Source organism: Macrotis lagotis, chromosome X (genome assembly GCF_037893015.1).
Source record: "Macrotis lagotis isolate mMagLag1 chromosome X, bilby.v1.9.chrom.fasta, whole genome shotgun sequence".
Classification (NCBI taxonomy): Eukaryota; Metazoa; Chordata; class Mammalia; order Peramelemorphia; family Peramelidae; genus Macrotis; species Macrotis lagotis.
This window is the reverse complement of record NC_133666.1, coordinates 322,454,892-322,461,604: the sequence shown is the minus strand read 5'-3', so window position 1 is coordinate 322,461,604 and position 6,713 is coordinate 322,454,892.

The window sequence follows — 6,713 nt, the reverse complement described above, 5'->3', positions numbered from 1 at the left end:
TTTTTCCATAGCCCTCATGACTGACAGTATCAAAGGCCTTGGTCAGATCTCCATATGTGCTATGCAGACTCCTGACTTTTTCAGGCAGCAAATATAATATTAACTGCCAGTTTTACTGAATTTGAATATTTAGCTTAGAGGGGATTAGTCTATGATTAGTCCAGCACTCTGTTCCATACATTGCCTTTATCACTCTTTAGCAACCTGTTTGTCTTTTCATCTTACAATAACATACTTTATGAAATATCAATGTTTTCTGTGGGGGTGCATCCATGAAGTTTTATTCATCTCAGACAAATAGAAGATAATGTTGGAAATAAAGTCATGCATGTACCAGTCTTCAGTAGTAAGTGACCATTATTATTATCTGATATTATTATCTGATAGTTCAAGACTACTCTAGCATTTAAGTGACTCAGAATTATTAAGTTTATTGGTAGGAGCATAGAGCATTAATTTTTTCCTGTAAGTGGAAATCACATTGTCATGAGCCTGTCTTTCTTGCCTTCTTAGGTTATTAGGCTGTTGACTAGATTAGTCTTGATTGCAAATGCAACACCAAAAATAAGTATCCACCCCCCACTCCAGTAAGCTACACTATTTGCCAGTCTTGTTTCACCAAGAGCTACTATTTGGATATATCTGCTGAGTTCTCTCACAATAAGAACTTTTTGTCTTTCAGGTCTACTGGATTTTGCATCTATAAATGTGCATATAATTTCATTTTTGCAGAATAGTTTTACATTTTGTTGTTTCATCTACAGAGTGGATACTCATCTGCTGTGGTAATTGGGCTAGAATTGGGTAAGGATACAATTTTTAGGGCACGTTTTCTAGTTACCTTTCTCATACAAGAAGGTAAGCAATGTGATCTGTAAAAGATTTCTCACACATTCATGGAGCTACCTAATCCCAGTACTGCTTCCATTTAGAAGATGACTGTATAGCCTAGACTGCCTGTCTGGGGTTGTAACTGCAGCTCCTGGTGTAACTTCACCTGCTGCTTTGTTACTTGCTTGTCACTACAGAGCATTGAGATAGGTAAAAATGGTAAAAATAATATAGATAATGTCCTTTGATTTGTATGTAAATAGGAAATAAGTGAAGCCTCATTTGTTTTACAGGACTAAATTTAAAACAAAGTCTTCAGCCTTACTCTTTCTTCTAGTGGCAGGACTTTCATGAAAACTGATGATGACTCCAGTTTCAGTGGATGACCTAGATGCCTAATTAAACTCTGTGTACTTCACAATACCTGTTTCTTCATGACCATTAGAACAAACTGTTCTTATCTGCCCATTTCACGAGGGGAAATCTTTACATGCTTGAGGTAGATACACCGTCCCCAACTCATTGATCCCTCAGTTCCCCTCAACCTGATTTGACCTATCTGTTGAAATGGTTTACCAGGGTGTAACCACTGTGCATGCTACAGTTTCTTGCAGTGACAGATGAAAATTAAGTAGATAGGTGGATACTAAAAGGTGAAAAAGGCTCTGAAAAGGGCTCAATGATTCTTATACCATAGGTACTACTCTTCCCTGAATACATCCTATACTACATTTTTTTTTCCTCCTAGAGACAGGAGAAAGCAATTGAAACGTGTTGAACAGAAAAATGATATGATTAAAGGATCTAATTCTTTAGAGATATCAGTTTTATTAGTTTTGTGAGAAATGGATTGGAGAAAGGGAAATTGTAGGCAGTGGAATCAATTAGGAGACTAATACAATTGCTCACGTGAGAGATGATCAAGTCTTGAACTGAGAAGTTGCTGTGTGAGTGGAGGAGAGAGAAATAACAGAGATGTGAAGATAGAATTGATCCAACTAGACATATGTTTAGATATGGTAGACCAGGTTGACTTCAAGAAAACTGATACCTGTGAGAAAAATATGGAAGTTAGGAAGAGGAGGAATTCAACAGGATCCAAAGATACAGAGAGAAAATAGAACATGAAGACTAAGGAAAGTTATTTGATTTACTAGTTAATAAATGACTGCCAGAAATCCATCTTCACTTCCTAGATATGTAATTGTAATGAGTGATTTAACTCTGAATGCCCCCCATACCCTCCAAAAAGAAAAAAAGAAAACAATACTAAACTAAGAGAAAGCAATTTCAAAGAAATCTCTCTATTTCCCTTCTTCCTCTCTACATTGCTTTCTCCATCCCTAATTTTTCCATAAAATTGAAAAGGTAGATAGTGGATATTATTTAGGGATTTAAAAACTAAATAGAGGGTTTATATTTTATCTTAGAGGAAATTTAATTGAGTCTGGGAGTCATGTGATCAGAGTTTCTATTAAGAAAAATTATTTTGGCAGCATATGTGGGATAGACCAAAGTGACTAAACTTGAGATAGGGGAACCAATTAAGAGGGTGTTGCAATAATTCAGTCAAAAATTGATAAGATCCTGTATAAGTGTAAAAGGTTCAAATGTTCTAGCAATTCAAAAACAAACACAAAAAAAACTCATTCCTTGATCTCAAGGCACTTATTCTCTTTCCTGGGAAATGCATCATTTAAACAGATAGGAAAAAAACCCAACATTTTGGGAAGGAAGAAAGAACAATTAAGAGAATCAGGAAAAGTTTGCTAAGGGATAAGCTGGTGTGAACTTTGGTAGGGGAAGAGTGAAGAAATGGAGAGAAGGGGAAGAAGAGAAAAAGAAGTTGAGGAAGGGGAATCAATAACAGTTACTAGGAGAGGGTCATGAAGGAGTAGGGATATCTATTTTTTTATTTCTGGTATTCTAAGACTACCTAGTCTAATTTATCAAAATCTGATCACTAAGTATGTGTCTTAATAATTTTTGTTGAATTATTTCTCCAAATAATGTTCACCAGAAGGTGTGTTCAGACAACCCAAGGCTAGAACTTTAACATGAGCAAAGTTGGAATTGGGAAGATAGAGCCCTTCCAGGATCTAAGAACTGGGGGAGGGGGGGACTGGTGGCACTTTCTAATTTACATTCCTGCCTTTCTGATGCCTTTTTCCCCTTTCTTTTTGGAATTCCAAGGTCCAATTCACTGAGCCTAAAACAAAATCTGAACATTAAGTATGTGTCTTGATAGTTTTTTATTTATATTCTATATACAATAAACTCCCAATTAATAAAAAGTATTTAAGGGTAGGAACCATGTGTTTTTTTTTTTAGGTTTTTGCAAGGCAAATGGGGTTAAGTGGCTTGCCCAAGGATACACAGCTAGGCAATTATTAAGTGTCTGAGGCCAGTTTGAGCACAGGTACTCCTGACTCCAGGGCTGGTGCTCTTTCCACTGTGCCACCTAGCCGCCCAGGAACCATGGTTTTAATAATAAGAGGAAAACCCTTTAGCATTTCACATAAAATAAGCAAAAAAGTAGATCCTCAGTGATACTTTTTGATTAAAAAACTATAACATCAAAAAGATGAGTTTTTATGGGATCAGCTCCATCAAAATAATGTTCAGCAGCAGATGGGTTGAGACAACCCAAGGCTAGAACTTTAACCTGAGCAAGGTTAGGGTTAGGAAGGTAGAACCCTTTCAGGATCTGAAAACTGGAGGAACTGGTGACACTCTCCAATTTCCATTCCTGATTTTCTGATGCAGTTTTTCCCTTTCCTTTTGTAGTTCCAAGGTCCAATTCACTGTGCACAAAACAAATCAAGGGAAAATAGGGCCCAGCTGCCGGTGGCCTTTGTTGATGAATAGGGCTCTAAGTCAGTCACTGGGCTGTTTTATTACTTGTCTTTAAGGCTGATGAGTCCCAAGCAGACCTGCATCGCTGAATTCTCAATAAAGGGTTAGTGCTTGTCCTGCAGAATAATAAGAACTGCTAATGACACCAATTAAGAGCTGTAAATGTCATTTACACTTGTTTGTTATTTTTCAAGTCAATAAGGCTGTGAAGACACAGTCGCCCGAGATAATTTAGATTGCAGCAGTTTGTGGGAATGCTTTAATTGAAATATTGCAATGGGGATTCTTGTCCTTCTTTCCAAGCAATTGTGTTCTCCGCTGGGTCAGTTATGCCCCAAATAGTTAAAAAGAGGGCATAATAGATTCTATGGAAAGAAACAAAGGAAGACAGTAGGTTAGAATCGGGACCAGGGCTGGGACCTGAGACTAGACTGGGGATTTCATTGGTATAAATGTCTATTGAGTCAGGAAACTCTTTTCTTCCACCAAAGATTTTAAACATCATCTTTGCAGCCTATCTTCTTAGAAATTTGTCTAAATTCTAAGAAGTTATTGAATTTCCAAGAATCACAGAGACAAAATGCAATTATATTTGAACCCTCTAAGCTGAAAGAATTCTTAGTCTGAAGGTACCCTGCAAAAGCCAAAAACCTTCAAAAACTAAAACAAAAACCTCAGCAAGTTGTCCAGTTAGGAAAAAAGTAATAGGTTTTTATGCTTTATAAGAATTTTCTGTTCTCTTCAAATGTTCTCTTGCTGTTACATCATTTCCTTTGGGTTCAAATCTGGTGTACACCTATGATTTCTAAAGCTATATATCTAATCCTAGTCTATCTCCTAAAACTCAGTCTTCTACAACCTTCTTCCTTCTTAAGAACTCTCTGGTTGCCCCATAGGAATCTCAAATATGGTCCAAAGAGCTCCTGCTAAATTCTGCATTAAATTTCCTCAACTTTTCCCTATGTTTTTTCTTTTGCCACACCACCCTCTTCTTAGTTACCCAGTTATACAATCTAATGGTCATTCTTGACTTTTCAATCTCCCTCATACCCCAATCTGTAATGAATTTCCAGGTCTGGTTAATTGTATTATATCACACAACTTTTCTTACCTAGGCCCTTTCACTTCCACTGAGACCCTTTAGTTACTCCCTTCACTATCTTTACTATCTTGCTCCAACCTACGTTTCTTGATGTATTTCAAATTAGTCCTCTTTACTTGCTTAGTATCCCAGTCAATCTGTCCTGCTAGCTATTTTCTTAACTCACCATTTCTATTTCATGCCTATATGCTTTGGCACAGACTTTCCCTCATGACCAGAATGCTCTCTCCTCTCACTTCCTTCCTTCATTAACTTTAACCTCCTTCAAGGCTCAATTCAAAGGCAACTCCTAAAGGAAGTCTTCCCTGATTTCCCTAGTCCAGAGGTTCCTAAATTTTCTTAGTTCACAAATCCCTAATATCTTAGTAGCTTGCTCCTAAGTCAAAAGAAACACCTAAAAGTTCATTTTTTAAATGTAGTTCATTGCAAAGAACATAAAATAGGACAAAAATAGGACATAAGTCCTGATATTTGGGCAGCAATTTGAATATACAAATAAAAGGAAAAATATGGCTTTTTTGTTCTTAACCATGATCAATGATGAATGTGTGGCTTTTGGGATACTACACAATTTTTCAAACCTTGGATCAGGATGGAATACTACCACTCTCATTTCCTATTCCACATCATTTTTTCTTTGCACCATAATTTCCTTTTTATCACAGCACCCTCTGAAAAAATCCAGTTTTGCAAGTATATGACTTGAAACACTAGAAAGTTCAAGAAGTTACTGGTGTAGCTAAAAGTACAAATAAATAAACATATCTTAAGCATTCAAGAATGCATCTTAAGGAATATAGCACGATCTAATGTTGAAACTGTGAACTACATCAAGTCAATAGTTCATAGTGTTTGACAGATGACACTGTCAGAAAATTCCAAGTAATCACAGATGCCCTTGTGAATTCACTGGGGTACCTTAAGGTGCCTTGGTGTAGTTTGGGAACCTCTGACCTAATCATTAGCATTCTTTTCCAACTCAAATCATCTTGTCTTTTCTTTTCTGTGTGGCTATATTCTCTTCAGAGATGTGTTGGGCCAGCTTTAACGTGCTCAGTAGCCAAATAAAATCAGAGTTTGATTTATTATTTTGTTGATTCTATAAATTGAAGAAAAAGGAGAAAGTGTTAATAATGTAAACATAAAAGTGGTTTTATATTTTTAAAAAGCCTATTTTTAAACATTTACCAACACATTCCACCTTACAACTCCATTAGTGTGTAAACTCCTCATTGGCAGGGATAGCTTTGATTACATCTTTGTATCAACAGTGTACTAACAGCCTGACTTGCATTTAGTATGTGCTTAATAAATTTTTCTGAATGAATGAATCAATGAATGACTCAATTTATGAATAACTATGGAACTTATAAAAGTGTGGAACTTATACAAGTATATATTATTAAATTCATAACTGCAAAGTATGAAAACTAATCATGTTTCAAATCTAAAAACTGAACCTCAAAGTTGGACTTTTATTTTGGAGAGTGTAAAAAAGTAGGACTCTAAAGATACTTTGCTTTTCCTCTTTGCTAATAATCCTATGAATTTTTTTCCCTAAAGTCTGACAAAAGTAAAAACCATGATTAGGATCAACAGTCAATTGTTTAATGTTTTGTTGAAGACGCTAATTGGAGACAAATAATCTTCCTTGATAAAGCAGCTGAACTATGCCAATGCTCTATACTTAAAGAGAATTCACTCAAGGAATTTCAAAATAAAATTAAAATATCATTTCCTCTTAGTATTTGATTCTATACCTTGAGATGAAGAAAAGAATAGAAAATATTGACTCATGAGAGTCAATATTCTTCTTTCTTCATCCCATTTCTTATGTTTATTCTGATCTCAGGAAGTTGTCTGGTTCCTTTGGAAAGATAATTTTTAATGGATGAATATGATAGAGCAATAACTGATTGAACAG